Below are 16,545 nucleotides of genomic sequence, written 5' to 3' on the forward strand. Positions count from 1 at the left end.
AACCAATTGATCCATGCTATTTAGAAGTTTGGGACATGGGTGGCGCTGTGGTCTAAACCACTGAGCCTCTTGACCTTGTGGATCAGAAGGTTGGTGGTTCGAATCCCCGCAACGGGGTGAGCTCCCGTTGCTCAGTCCCTGCTCCTGCCAACCTAGCAGTTCAAAAGCACGCCCCAAAGTACAAGTAGATAAATAGGTACTGCTCTGGCGGGAAGGTAAACAGCGTTTCTGTGCACTGCTCTGGTTTCACCAGAAGCGGCTTAGTCATGCTGGCTACATGACCCAGAAAAACTGTCTGCAGACAAACACCGGCTCCCTCCTGAAAGCAACATGAGCGCTGCAACCCCAGAGTCGTCTGCAACTGGACTTAACTGTCAGGGGTCCTTTACCTTTACCTTTTTATTTAGAAGTTTGTTTGTCATTGCATTGTACCAAGGAATCTGTTTTCCAAAGCAGGAGGGCGAAAGCTTCACCGGCAGCCATGGGACTGAGTGGTGGTTACGAGTAGCCACAAACGGAAATCATTTGGTGCCAGAGGTTCTGCATAAACTGGAATAAACTGTTTCTCATCAACCACAGATTGCATGAAGCGGATAAGCATGGTTTGCTAGCCTCAATTTTAATTGCTGGTAGGAGAGCAGTGAGCAAGCACAACATCTCAGTTGCACTTGGGGAAGTGGCTTTGGGGTTCATAAATAATACTTGTAATTGCCACCAATGTATTTATGTTTTAGCCCAAAGGTCTGACTTTCTTGCATGCTGCTCCTATGAGCTACGTGACTCAAAACATGTGACAGAAATGGCCTCTTCATTGTACTTGTTCAGATTGTATAGTAAGCCCTCTACTCCACTTGAGTCTGTTTACCTTGAGACATTTCAAATCTCACCTGCTTGTTGAAGCACAGGATTGCTTTTCTTCTTCTTCTTCTTCTTCACTTGAAAAAAGAGAAAGTACACAAATTTAGTTAGTTATTTTGTATAAAAGTGCAGTGGTACCTCTGGTTACAAGCTTGATTCATTCTGGAGGTCCATTCTTAACCTGAAACTGTTCTTAACCTGAAGTACCACTTTAGCTAATGGGGCCTCCCTCTGCCACCATGCCGCCGTCACCCGATTTCTGTTCTCATCCTGGGGCAAAGTTCTTAACCTGAGGTACCACTGTATTGGCACAGTGTACAACAGTAAAACATAAAACGCAAACTATACAGTAATCATTAAAGTGCCTGCAATTTAAACAGCTGCAGACATCAGTCCACATGAAAAGGGCTTCAACAGATGCTTGAAAGTCAAGGCCAGCCCAAGTAGCTCAGTAGGTAGAGCACGAGACTCGTCATCTCAGGGTTGTGGGTTTGTGCCCCATGTTGGTCAGAATATTCCCACTGCCTTGCAGAGAGCTGGACTAGATGACCCTGGTGGTCCCTTCCAACTCTATAATTCTATGATTCCAAGACATGCGACATTGGCATAAAATGCCCAACTTCTAGGGGAGGCCAGTGGGGCCCCCTCTTGTAACATGGGAGACAACTAACAACTGCTCAGGCAGTTCTTAAGGTATCATGGAAACCAAGTTATTCAGGGCTTTGTATATCATCACGAGAATCTTGATCCTGGCCTGGTGGCATATGGGCACCAATGTAGATATTTTAGCAGAGATGTCCACCATCTTTCCCCACCCCTCAGTGGTCTAGGCACTGCATTCTGCAACAGCTGGAGCTTCTGGCCCAGGTCCAAGTGTAGTCCCACATAGAGAACGTTACAGTAATCCATTCTCAATGTTACCAGTGCATGGAGTACAGTGGTCAAGTGATCCCAATCCCAATAGGGACATAGTAGGCATAAAAGACAATGCTGGTGATAGGCATCCCTAACCACCGAGGTCATGTGGACCTCTAATAAAAAGGCTATCCCACAGTTTCCCCAAGCTATATAACTGTTCTTTTAGAGGGAGTGAAACCCCTTGAATAACAGGCTACCAGCCTATATTCTGGACACAGGCTCCACCTACTCACAGCCGCCTTCTTCCTAGATAATTAGTGTAATCCAGGAACACCTGAAGTTGCTCCATCACCGCCCTCCTCAAAACCTTTCCTCCTTGAAGAAATCCTGAAGAAAAGATGAATACATCTCTGAAGCCAGCAGAGTGCAATTAATTGGGGAATATTTGATTCCCCCTAGGAATGAGGAAGAAATGGATTCATTTCACGTTCCAAGGTGAACCTCCCTAATTTGCAATTTCTAAATCGCACCAGCCTAAGACTGATGTTCCCAAAGGAAGGGACTCACAAGTATGTTCCTCCCCCCATGCCAGATGTTTGATAAGTTTTAGGACTGCAGCCTTAGGAAACCCTTTCTACATGTGTCCATCTCCTAGATAATGTATTTGCATATGTATTGCGAAGGATACTGGCTATACCCACCAGCCTAGTTTAAGTATGATGCTGAACAGGTAAACAGTTTGTAACTGTGCAGGCATCCACACCACCTGGATCACGTCTAGTCGTCACATCTGAGGTATCTGTTGAAATACCAATGATACACTGTAGCACATTTTTATTTGTTAATGGCCATTGCGCTTAAATTGTCTATTCTCTGGACTGCTTTGAGCACAATGTAGTTGTGGAAAATGCAGTACAGTGGTACCTCAGGTTAAGTACTTAATTTGTTCCAAAGGTCCGTTCTTAACCTGAAACTGTTCTTAACCTGAAACACCACTTTAGCTAATGAGGCCTCCTGCTGCTGCCACGCCGCCGGAGCACGATTTCTGTTCTCATCCTGAAGCAAAGTTCTTAACCTGAGGTAATATTTCTGAGTTAGCGGAGTCTGTAACCTGAATCATATGTAACCTGAAGCGTATGTAACCCGAGGTACCACTGTATGTGAATTGTGAAAATGCAGTATATGCAGTCTACCTCTAGGCCACAGAATAATAATAATAATAACAACCCAGTAACTCTGGGTTGCCCCACCCCAGATCCCTGCATGAGGAAGTGACATATACAATCTGGCTCTTCAGATAGGAACTCCTGATTAGCAATGCCTGAGGCATTCAGTTTTTGTGACTTCATATGTGAATTTCCACCTCTCAGACTAACATCCTGATAAGAACTTAGTTATCCAACAGATCTTGCAGTGTTTTGAATGTCAGAGTGTAGTTCTCAGCAGTTTAAAAATGTAAAATGTGGACGGAGATACATATTTTGATAGAAAACACACATATAAATACATATTCAAATATGTATATGTAGATGGAGAGGGTTCCCCCTCCCCCCAAAAAAGAAACCCTGCATATTAGTGCAGAAATGGGACAGACTGGACTGATGACTAAAAGCTTGTTTAAGTGACACAAACCAAAACCAAACTCCTCCATCCCTTCTCTTCATACAATTCCAAGAAGCAGAGTGTTACTTGGAACACACTTTAAAAACCACTGTTCTAGACTCTCTTACATATTTATTTATTTTTAAGCATTAGCTTTATCTTCAGCTGACCACACCCGCAGAACAGCTTACACAAGATGAATGACAAATAAAACAGTCCCTCCAGCGGATTTACTGTCCTAATTGCAAGATGGGCCCGGGTGTGTGTAGAAACAAACCAAGCAAACTCTGGCGCCAGTTCTTAAAACTACATTTGCACTGGAAACAATTCAGGGAGAGGACAGTGCAAGGGGAGCTGGTGTCCCAGCAGTTGGCTGATACATGTTTGTATGTGGTGCTCAGAGAAAAATCCCATTGATTAATCCTTCACATTTCTATAGAGCATCCAAATGTGTACAATCCTCTGCATGTCTGCTCAGAAGTAAGTCTCACTGAGTTCAATGGGGCTTACTCCCAGGTAAGCAGCTATAGAATTGCAGGCAGAATAGGCAGTGGTCCCTTAAGGAAGCTTAAAGGCAGGCCCAGCTCCAAATTTTGGTGCTCTTTGTCCATTCCCCATCACCTACAGGTTCACAAGATATGTCAAGGTAAAGGACTCCTGGAAGGTTAAGTCCAGTCAAAGGTGACTATGGGGTTGCGGCATTCATCCCGCTTTCAGGGCGAGGGAGTCGGCGTTTGTCCACAGACAGCTTTCCGAGTCATGTGGCCAGAACGACTAAACTGCTTCTGGTGCAATAGAACACCGTGATGGAAACCAGAGTGCATGGAAATGTCATGCTTGTCAGTCTGTAGCAGAGCTGCTGAGCAGAACTCAATATCTGTCTCCACCAGTGTCACCATTACAGCAACACTCTCTGGTGCCCATTTGTCAGGGTGGGACTGTTTTATTTGTCATTCATCTTGTGTAAGTTGTGTTGATTTACAAAGCCTTAAGTGAGCTTTTAGTGTGGAAGTCCTGCTGCCTCCCAGTAGAGGTTCAGTAGAAACCATCCCTCCCTTATTTTAGACATATTTGAAAATTATATTTTTTTTGGATAAGCCTTTGCAGTATGAATGTTCTCAAAATTTATTGATTTCCTTTAATGGTGTTTTCATTGATATTTTGTGTCAATTTTATTTTTACATGTTATACACCGCCTTGACATTTGTGTGCGTGAAAGTGTGGGTTATGAAATACATAAATAAATGAGCAAAGATTTAGTAAATACAGTAGGTAACTATTATCTCCATACTATAGATGCTTAAGTGAGAGAGAACAACTTGCCTGAAACTGAAACTGATTTATTACATGGTAGAACCAGTCTTGGAACAAAGACCTTCCTCTGTGGAAAAAACAACAATAAAAATAAATTTGTCCAAGCTTTTTATATTCTGTGCGTGCCCTGCTTTATTGAAATGCCACCTGATATTCATTTTATTTTTGCTGATTTTTGCTTTTATTATGAAACTGCTACGGAAGCTATGCTAGCCAAAGGGTAAAGGTAAAGGGGCCCCTGACCATTAGGTCCAGTCACGGACGACTCTGGGGTTGCGGCGCTCATCTCGCTTTACTGGCCGAGGAAGCCGGTGTACAGCTTCCGGGTCATGTGGCCAGCATGACTAAGCCGCTTCTGGCGAACCAGAGCAGCGCACGGAAACAGCGTTTACCTTCCCGCCAGAGGAAGGTATCTACTTGCACTTTGACGTGCTTTCGAACTGCTAGGTTGGCCAAAGGGTAGGTCGCTAAATAAAATTATAAGAATGCAGTAATAATAATGATAACAATACATCCCATCTCTGTCTTGAATATGTTAACAGTGCCTATGCAATAAGTTATTCCAATCAATTTTCTGATGCAAACTTCTATTAAAAAGGGTTGCAGCTTCATACTACTGTTTTACTGGACCCAACACCTATTGTCCTTTGCCGGTAAATTTGCTGGCTTTTTCTACATCAGTCTCAAGACGGAACTGTTGGGGGGTGGAATAATAACTGTTTTGCACTGCATGTATTCTTTTAATTGAAACAGAGGTGGAACATTTGGTCAGAGGTCAAGAAACAGCCTGGCTGTGGACACAGCTTTGGAATGCCATGGACCTGTTGTAAATTCACAAAAGGAAATGGCATGACTGTGTACAGTAAGCACAGAACAAAGTGATATTCTAGGAAAATGCATCCTCAAAGTTAAAAATATTCTATCTCATTTGGGATATGTATGATCATTTTATAAAGCATCAAGGGATTGGTGATTTTTTAATACACACACACACACACACACACACACACACACACACACACACACACAAATGGTGCACCAAGAAGTTTGGGGCCCAATGTTTTCTGGTCTTGAAAATACTATTGCAAAGGGGAGGGACAGCAGTGGAGGTGGAGTAGACTTAATGATGCTATTGTAAATACGTATGTGATGGTTCTAATAACCATCACATAGCCTACCGTGTTTGATGGGATGTTAAAGGTGTTGCAGCTTTGCATGAACCCATGTGTACAGTGGAAAAACTATATGCAAACCTTGAGCACTTATTAAAGAAGAGAATGAATAATAGTTTCCCGCGTTAATGTCATTTTGGGGAAATGAAAGGAAGCCAGGAAGAGGGATTCAACAACTATTGTATAGTTTACTGGTTTTCTCTAATCTAAGATAATAAAAAACCTCATGAAGTAGCTTCTCTTTTTATTCAAAGAGTAAACAGTTGAAGAGATTTCTGGCACACACGAGGGATGCACTTTGCCTTCTTAAATAGTCAGCATGTTTCTGAAATGGAGAAACAGGAAACTTTTCCAGTTAGGCTGTGTCTTCACCAGCTGACTTCTCCGAAGGCAGTGATGCACAGGAAACAGGGCCACAATGTTAAATGTGCTTGGTATGCCCATTTGGTAAATGTGCACAAGAATAGCCAGCTTGATGCTCTGCAGAGATGTTGTTTGACTCCCTTAAGCTACCACAGCCCATGAGCAGGGGTGGTGGGAACTGAAGCCCCCAACAGCATCAGGAAGGCACCAGATTTGGTCCAAAACAATATTTTGCCTTTACATTTCAGCAGCTGTTCCGAAGGGCAAGCCTACTGGATAGCTTTGATTTGGTCCAAAATCACAGCATACCACCCTAAAAACTCTGGCTTTCATCTATCAGATGTGCAGCTCTGCACTGCAACATCAGACAGTGAACCATTCCAAGGCAAGTAGACTAGACATCACCATATGGCAACCAGACTGACAAAGTTGCTGAATGGTGGAACACAGAGGCAGGGAAAACTCAAGCCTTTCCACACAATCATGGTTTTCATCCATATGCGTGGGAACGTTTTCTATCATGTTACAGATAGGTAGCCGTGTTGGTCTGCCATGGTCAAAACAAAATAAAAAAATTCCTTCCAGTAGCACCTTAAAGACCAACTGAGTTAGTTCTAGGTATGAGCTTTCGTGTGCATGCACACTTCTTCAGATACACTGAAACAGAAGTCACCGGACCTTTCTATATAGTGAGAAGGTGGGGAGGGGTATTACTCAGAAGGGTGGTGGGAATGGGTGATTGGCAGATAGCTGCGATGAGCCTGTTGACGACTCTTAACGACTGCAATAGGTCTAACAGGAAAAAGCAAGGGGTGAGAAGGTGAAAAATGGCTTTGTCATGTATAATGAGATAAGAATCCAATGTCTTTGTTCAAACCAGGTCTCTCCATAGTTTTAAGTTTGGTGATAAGTTGCAATTCAGCAGCTTCTCTTTCCAGTCTATTTCTGAAATTCCTTTGTAATAGAACAGCTACTTTGAGATCTTGTATAGAATGTCCTGGGAGATTGAAGTGTTCTCCTACTGGTTTTTCTGTCTTGTGGTTCCTGATGTCGGATTTATGTCCGTTTATTCTTTGGCGTAAGGTCTGGCCTGTTTGTCCAATATAGAGAGCTGAAGGACACTGTTGGCATTTTATGGCATACACAATGTTAGACGATGAGCAATTAAATAGTCCCGAGATGGTATGTGTGATGTTGTTGGGGCCAGTAATGGTGTTGTCCGGGTGTATGTGGCAGCAAAGTTGGCATCTGGGTTTATTGCAGGCTCTGGTGCCAGTGTCCGTGTTAGGTCTGGTTGTAGTATTATTGTGGGTTAGGAGTTGTTTAAGACTGGGTGGCTGTCTGTAGGCAATGAAAGGTCTTCCTCCCAGAGCTTGAGAAAGAGAACTGTCATTGTCCAGGAGAGGTTGTAGATCTCTGATGATGCGTTGTACTGTTTTAACTTGGGAGCTGTATGTGATGACTAGAGGTGTTCTGTTATTTTCTTTTTTGGGTCTGTCTTGCAGCAAGTTCTCTCTGGGTATCAGTCTGGCTCTGTTGATCTGTTGTCTAACTTCATCTGTTGATCTGTTGTCTAACTTCAACCAGTAGGAGAACACTTCAATCTCCCAGGACATTCTATACAAGATCTCAAAGTAGCTGTTCTATTACAAAGGAATTTCAGAAATAGACTGGAAAGAGAAGCTGCTGAATTGCAACTTATCACCAAACTTAAAACTATGGAGAGACCTGGTTTGAACAAAGACATTGGATTCTTATCTCATTATACATGACAAAGCCATTTTTCACCTTCTCACCCCTTGCTTTTTCCTGTTAGACCTATTGCAGTCGATAAGAGTCGTCAACAGGCTCATCGCAGCTATCTGCCAATCACCCATTCCCACCACCCTTCTGAGTAATACCCCTCCCCACCTTCTCACTATATAGAAAGGTCCGGTGACTTCTGTTTCAGTGTATCTGAAGAAGTGTGCATGCACACGAAAGCTCATACCTAGAACTAACTCAGTTGGTCTTTAAGGTGCTACTGGAAGGAATTTTTTTATTTTTTTTCTATCATGTTAGTCCAGGGCCGTGCCAAGACATGCTGCTTCCTGGAGCCCCCACCCATTTTGAGTATAGAATCCAGTTGGTCTGACAGTATAATTCCTCTTATTCAGCACTAGTGCTGTCAGCAGCACCCTCCCCTGCATCTGGGAGCAGAAGCCCAGCTTTGGGAGCACAAGGCAGGCTAGCTTAAAATTCTCTAGAGGAATGGGAGGGATGTTGACCTCCCCCACATTCCTCCCTCCCTCTGCTATGGTAGGGTTGGTCCTGTTTTATGCCAGCAGATGTGGCTGCTTCACAAAGAAAAAAAAATCAATAAACTGAAGTACTTAAAAACCAGTGGACTCAAATTGCACGAAAGGAGATTCTGACTAAACGTTAGGTAGAACTTTCTGATGGTAAGAGCTGTTCAATAGTGGAATGGACTACTTTGGAAGGTGGTGGACTCTCCTTCCTTGGATGATTTTAGGCAGAGGTTGGATGGCCACCTGCCAGGGATTCAGTGGGTGGCAGCTAGGGAAGGGACCTCTTAATTGTGGCAGCCTGGTTGTGGAATCTCTCTTAAAGAAGCTCATTTTGCACCTACTTTGGAATCATTTTGACCATATATTCTTTTATTTGTAACAGATGGACAGATCAAAACTGATACAGGATCTTATTGCATTTACAACATACAAAATATATAGTGCACATCACTAAGAATTCTTCCCCTCTCCCCAATAACTCTTTTGTAAGATGTTGCTTCTGCTTCTGCTTAAAACAGAAAACTCTTGCTTCCAGATTCAATTTATTAAGTATTATTCAAGTATTTTATGAAAGCCCTGAGTGCCAAACTTTAGCTGGAACCCAAAGGGCCCTTTCCACATATGTCAAGAACTTCCATATGCACCCTGGCTTATTTCACCACCACTCATCAGATGGTCCTCCTGATGTTGCCTTACAATTTGGAAATGATTTGTGTGTGGAGTGACATGGGAAGTTGCTTTCAGAAGTGTGGGAAGACAGAGCTCTTAAGACCTGCCAGTTAGGAAACTTTTTTTGGAAGCAAGTCATTGTGTCAGAATATTAGGCCTGGCTCTGCCAGGAGACAAATGTCACTGACCCAGCCCTGTACTCTTGTCTGGCTGGAATGTATTCTTTTGGCAATGCCTTTTGTGATTATGCCTTTTGCTGCCCGAGATGGAGAGATGTATAGTGGGTATGGCTGGCTAGAATGTAGCTTTATGTGCAAAATCACACTGACAAAACTTCACTTTTGCCTCTGACCAGGTCAATGACAGCCATGCGGCTCTCAGAAGGTCCGCATGCCCCTGAGCTGAAAAAGGTTTCTGTCCCTGGTGTACCATAATGGAGGAGTGAGGACAGGAATGTGATGAAATGCTGGGTAGAGGTAGAGTGAGTGACAGATAAGAGAGTGTCTCTGTTGGGATTGACAGCTGGAGGTAGTTAAGGAGAGAGATGCTAAAGAGAAAATGAGGGGATGTGATTGGATGGAGAGTAAAAGGACAGCCAGTTTTGGGGGCATCAGAATAGCCACTTATTCTGGATGTTATGTTTGCTAATTATTCACATGTTGATGCTTTAACTGTCTGTGCTCTGGTCTTTGGTTACTCCACATGTCTCCACATGGATGTACTCAAGTAGGAATGTAAAGTGGGGGGGGGGACCCACTGCTCTTTGTAAGTCAGTAGATGGTTGATTTTAAGGAAAGCCTGGACTCAGTGGAGTAGCTGACGGAAATGACTTACTGATCTCCTGGAGATGTCAGAAACACTTGTTGCCTTTTTGTTCTTCCAGCTTCCCAAATGACACTGAATGTCAGCCAATAGCTTCCTGGTAAGCTAAACACAGTTTTCTAAACATTTTCAGACATCAACACATCCTTTTTACCATAGAGGGGAAGTCAGACACCCATTGTGTGGCCTATCTAGAGATTGGCCGGAAGATAATGTTTTGGGGGTTTTTCTGCCTGGCACAGCTTCAGTTACTTCTTTGCAAGGAGCACAACTTCAGGATAATAGAGAAGTGCAAGGAATAACGAGGACCTGGATGGCGTGGATTTCCTGCTACAACACATTCCTGACTACTTACCGAGAAAAGAACAAACAAGCAAGCAATAAGAAGAGAGGCATGTGTTTATACAAATGACGACTTAAGCTACAGACATAACATGAAGCCGGAGAAGGAAGATTGTGTTTACACAAAAGAGTGCGGAAGAAAAAGAAAGCCAAGACTAAGCTCAAAGGCTCGTGTGATTTTAGGTTGTATCAATAGTAGCATCATTTCCTAGAAATAATAGCTCTACTTCATTCTGACATAGTTTGACCTCACCTGGGGTTGTGTGTTCATTCCATGTTCCTGGCTTTAAAGAAGATGAAGACAGACTGGAGTGGGTTCAGAAGATAGCAGCATGGGAAAAAATGAAAGGCTGAAAGAACTGAGTATCTTTAGCCTGGAGAAAAAGCAATTTGTGGGGGCAAGATAGCACTGTGCAGATACTTGAGGAACGGTCACGTAAAAGAGAACAAGTCATAGGAAGACCATGTCCCAGAGAGCAGGATCAGAGGTTTAAGGATGGTAAAATGTGGTTGAAGATTAGGAGACATTTCTTCATGGTTTGACCATGGAACCAATAACTTAGATGGGTGGTGGACTCCTCACTGGAGTTCTTCAAGGAGAGACCGTTATGTCATCCGTTGAAGATGCTCTAGCTCTGGATTTCCTGCATTGAGAAGGAAGTTATACTACAGAGCCTACAAAACCCCAACTCTATGATTCCGAGACACTGGAATGGGCCAGTATTTATTTAGGCAATAATAATAATAATAATAATAATAATAATAATAATAATAATAATTTATTATTTATACCCCACCCATCTGGCTGGGCCTCCCCAGCCACTCTGGGCGGCTTCCATAGAAACCAAAAATACAGTAAAATATCACACGTTAAAAACTTCCCTGAACAGGGCTGCCTTAAGATGTCTTCTGAATGTCAGGTAGTTGTTAATCGCTTTGACATCTGCTGGAAGGGCGTTCCACAGGGCGGGCGCCACTACCGAGAAGGCCCTCTGCCTGGTTCCCTGTAGCTTTGCTTCTCGCAATGAGGGAACCGCCAGAAGGCCCTCGGCGCTGGACCTCAGCATCCGGGCAGAATGATGGGGGTGGAGACGCTCCTTCAGGTATACTGGACCGAGGCCGTTTAGGGCTTTAAAGGTCAGCACCAACACTTTGAATTGTGCTCGGAAACGTACTGGGAGCCAATGTAGGTCTTTCAAGACCGGTGTTATATGGTCTCGGCGACCGCTTGGGCCTATTTTGCACATGCATTACTTGGCTTCTTTGCATTTGATGACTGGCACCTGATAACATTGTTCTTTGGGCAGCTCACAGCATCACTAAAATGTTAAAATATAAATAATGTTAAAACAAAACAAAACAAGCAGATTTAAACAGAATTTTAAATATTATCAGCAAGACCTTCAAAAGGCCTGGAAAAAGCAAAGGCTCTTTGCCTCACATCAAAATGACTCCAGAGTAGGTGCAAAATAAGCTTCTTTGGGAGAGATTCCACAACCAAGGTGCTACCACTAAAAAGGTCGCTTCCCTAGTCGCCACCCACTGAACTTCATCTCAGGGTCCAATTAGGTACAAATGGGAGGAGATAACCAGAACAAAACACAAACATAAAATGGTCAATCCACCCAGTGCCAGCTGTCAATCTAGCAATCATATCCAGCATGTGAGAATGTGGATATAACAAGGGGTATAAAAAGGCATTGTTTTCTGATCAACCTTGTATTTGTTGCATGCAGCACTGTTTCCATTCTGTTGTAGTTCATCTTCAGCCAAAAATATATATTAATCATCTTGCTGCCTGCTATGGTGAAATTGTGACATTTATGCAGTGCTATTTTTCTAGAAAAAGAGGTGCCAGAACTGAGTTCTGGCTGAAAAAAGCCCTGCATTTATGTAATTTGCATTGTTACTCCACCCCATTCATTTAATTACAAAGGAAACACAATGCAACTGTGGGATAGGGGGAGTAACCAATTACATATCCTTTACAGATTGGGAGCAACAGCAGCAGCAAATACCAATTGTATTTGCTGGGTTGATTTCTCTTCTGGAATAAGGGAACATTTCTGCTCCTGTTACTGTTTTTGTCAGATTTCACACATTGTTTACTGAGCATTCGTGTTCCTGCTGGGAGAAACATAGTCAAGAGAGCCATTGTTGCTTATGCAATGTATGGGCACACTAATTCTTGTTCTACATCTATCAGCTGCAATCAAACACATAATGCAGTTCTTCGGAGCAACTCAAATTCCTTTCCCTGCCCTAGAAAAGTATATAAGCAAAAATGACAGTGAGGCAAAAGAAAAGTAAGTGAACATTATTGGTACTCTCCATTATGCCACCATCAAATCTCTTTAAACAATGATGACTATTGTTTTTCTCCAGCTAACAAACAATGCTTCATTTAGGAACTGTTTACAAACAGAGACTTGGTTGAGACCAACAAACAAGCTGCACTTGCACAATATTGTCTTTCTTGGACAAAAAAAATATTACATGATTGTCTCTTACTGCATTTTCTCAAATTGTTAGCAGATGGAGGGAAAAGATCTAGCAATAAAGTCATGTACTAGTAGTCAGGAGGAGAAATCTGGGAAGCAGGGGATATGTACACAATGAACCTCTGATTGCTTGGAAGCAGTGGGTGCATATTAAGTAACAAATCTATAAAGACCAGTCACTAGAGTAGGTGGTGGTTAGAGGAAAACAATAAGGTCATTGGAAGGAATGGTTTCAGGCTGAAAATCTTGAATCAATTAGATTCTATTTTTTTTAAAGCACAGACTGTCACTTGCATTAGAAGAAAGGCATGTTTGGCTACAGCAGGACACTCACAGGTTATGGGTGAATCAATTGCTATTCTATCCAGAGCAGATGGAGGCAAAGGCAGTTTGCAGGCTCTTTTTACTTAGGGGAAGTTGGAGTAAAAACAGTTTGTTCTGGTGCTCTTTTTACTCCAACTTCCCCTAAGTATAAAGAGCCTGCAAACTGCCTTTGCCTCCATCTGCTCTGGATAGAATAGAAGTTGATCTCCTAGTCTCTTTAGACGACAGCTTTGGTCTATACCTGGTATCGGAATCGGGGGACGAAAAGCCAGCTGGCTCGGCCCCAGCTGGAGCATCTCCCCTCTCAGCCTTGCCGCTGTGGAGATCCATCGACCTCTTCTCCTCCGATGTGCATCTGTGACTCAAGCAGCAGAGCAGGCTTGAGCACACATTACTCAGCAGTGTAAACTGCACAACAGATGAGGCTTGAGGCATGGACACGATACTAAGCTACGCATTTATTATACATATATCAGGACAAAGAAAACATGGCTTCTCTCCTTGCCGTTTGTCTCAGAGAGACACAGAAAACAAAAACAATACAGAGCGGAAGTTCCGCTCATGCCAGCAATCTGTGTTGTAACTAATAATAATAACTAATAACTAATAATAATAATAATAAATTTTATTTATATCCCGCCCTCCCCAGCCGAAGCCGGGCTCAGGGCGGCTAACAACACTAAAACAGTGCAACATTATAAAAACATTATAAAAATTAATTAAAATCAAAATTGATGGCAACCATAAACTAAAGTTTCGTAAAGATTGCCAAGGAGGGAGTCAGGCTGCACCCTGACCAAAGGCCTGGTGGAACAGCTCTGTCTTGCAGGCCCTGCAGAAAGATGTCAAGTCCTGCAGGGCCCTTGTCTCTTGTGACAGAGCGTTCCACCAGGTTGGAGCCGCAGCCGAAAAAGCCCTGGCCAGCCTAACCTCTCTGTGGCCTGGGACCTTCAAGATGTTTTTATTTGAAGACCATAAGTTCCTCTGTAGGGCATACCAGAAGAGGCAGTCCTGTAGGTACGAGGGTCCTAGGCTGTATAGGGCTTTGAAAGTTAAAACCAGCACCTTAAACCTGGTCCTGTACTCCACCGGGAGCCAGTGCAGCTGGTATAGCACCAGATGAATGTGATCTCGCAGTGAAGACCCCGTAGGAAGTCTCACTGCAGCATTCTGCACCCGCTAGAGTTTCTGGGTCAGTCTCAAGGGCAGCCCCATGTAGAGCGAGTTACAATAATCCAGTTTGGAGGTGACCGTCGCGTGGATCACAGTGGCTAGGTCAGGGCGAAAGAGGTAAGGAGCCAACTGCTTAGCTTGGCAGAGATGAAAATATGCCGCCTTTGTTATAGCTGCAATCTGCGCCTCCATGGAGAGGGAGGTATCGAAGATTACACCCAAACTCTTAACGGACGGTGCTGGCACTAACTGTACCCCCGCAAGAGATGGGAGTTGCCCCCTCAATCCCATATCATCCCGTCCCAGCCAGAGGACCTCTGTCTTTGAAGGATTTAACTTCAACCGGCTCCCACATAACCATCCAGCCACAGCTTCCAAGCATCTGATCAGTGTGTCTGGGGCCGAGTCAGGATGGCCATCCATCAACAGATAGAGTTGGGTGTCATCAGCATACTGATGGCAGCCCAGCCCAAAACTCCAGACAAGCTGGGCGAGGGGGCGCATAAAGATGTTAAAAAGCATCGGGGAGAGTATCGCACCCTGGGGCACTCCACACACCAAGGAGTGGCAGGATGGCAATTCCCCCCCCCAAGCGCCACCCTCTGTCCCTGACCAGAGAGAAATGAGCGCAGCCATTGAAGGACTGTGCCCTGGATCCCCACATCGGCAAGGCGGTGGTCCAGGAGTTTGTGATCGACCATGTCGAAGGCTGCTGACAGGTCTAGAAGAATCAGCAGCCCCGACCCACCTCGATCCAGCTGCCTGCGGAGATCATCTGTTAGGGCGACCAGAGCCGTCTCGGTCCCATGACCAGCGCGGAAGCCAGACTGGAATGGATCCAGAGCCGATGTTTCATCCAGAAACCTACCAAGCTGTTCAGCAACCGCTCTCTCAATCACCTTACCCAGTAATGGAAGATTCAAAACCGGGCGGTAATTGGATAGATCTAAGGGATCTAATGATGTTTTCTTTAAAAGCGGGCGCACCACTGCCTCCTTCAGTTCCCCTGGGAATGTCCCGGTGCCAAGGGATAAATTGATGATATCCCCCAGGGGGGCCCGCACCTCGTCTGGACACGCTCTAATCAGCCAGGACGGGCACGGGTCGAGAGGACAAGTGGTGGGCTTTCCAGCTCGGAGGAGTCTGTCCACATCGGCTGGGGATATCTGGTCAAAGTGGTCCAATACTGGACCCGAGGGCAGTCGAGGGGCCTCCAGTTCCTTTATTGTATCCAAATTGGCAGGGAGGTCATGGCGGAGCAACAGGACCTTCTCCACAAAAAAGCTCGCAAATGCCTCACAGCTGTGTGTCAAATTGTTATTTAAATTTGGCTGTCCTTCGAGGGACGTTAAAGACCAAATTATACTAAATAATTGCGCCGGGCGAGAGCTAGCGGATGCAATGGAGGCCGAGAAGTAGGACTTCTTAGCGGCCTTCACTGCCATCTCGTAGGTTTTCATAAAAACCCTATAAGATGTTCTTGAAGCTCCATCACGGGCACCCTGCCATACTCACTCTAGCCGTCTGAGGTCCTGCTTCATTTTCCGGAGCTCCTCGGTAAACCAGGGAGCCCGGTTTCTGCGGGGTCGCTTAGGTGCAATCTCATTGATGGCTGCCAGGAGCTGGGTATTCCAGCCCTCAACAAGCTCAGTCAATGAGTCGCCAGGGGGAGAAAGGTCCCGCAAGGCTTGACGAAATCTATCAGGGTCCATCAGCCTCTGTGAGCGAGCCCAAATCGGCTCGCCACTTAAGCAGGGTGGGGGTGGAACGTCAATCCTGGCTTTCAGAGCATAGTGATCAGACCATGGCACCTTCATCGAAGGAAATATGATCACATCTATACCGACGCCAAAGATCAAATCCAGCGTGTGGCCTGCCTGATGTGTGGGGCCCGAAACAAACTGGGAGAGCCCTAGTGTCGCCATGGAAGACACCAGGTCCAGAGCCTGTGAGGAGGGAGTGGCATCAGCATGGATATTGAAGTCCCCCAATACCAATAGGTTAGGGAACTCCAAGGCCCAGCCAGCCACTGCCTCCAGCAGGCCTGACAGGGTGGCTGCTGGTGCGCTAGGTGGCCGGTACACCAGCCAGACAGCCAAGCTCACCTCGGAGCCCCACACTAGGCCAACACATTCAATGCCGGGGATCAATGGCGATGGTAGAGCCCTGAAAGAACAATCTCCCCGGATTCATAATGCCACCCCTCCCCCCGGCCCACAGTCCGCGACTGGTGGAGGACGGAGAAACCCAGGGGCGCCA

Source organism: Podarcis erhardii (genome assembly GCF_964252035.2).
Source record: "Podarcis erhardii genome assembly, chromosome: 5".
NCBI lineage: Eukaryota > Metazoa > Chordata > Lepidosauria > Squamata > Lacertidae > Podarcis > Podarcis erhardii.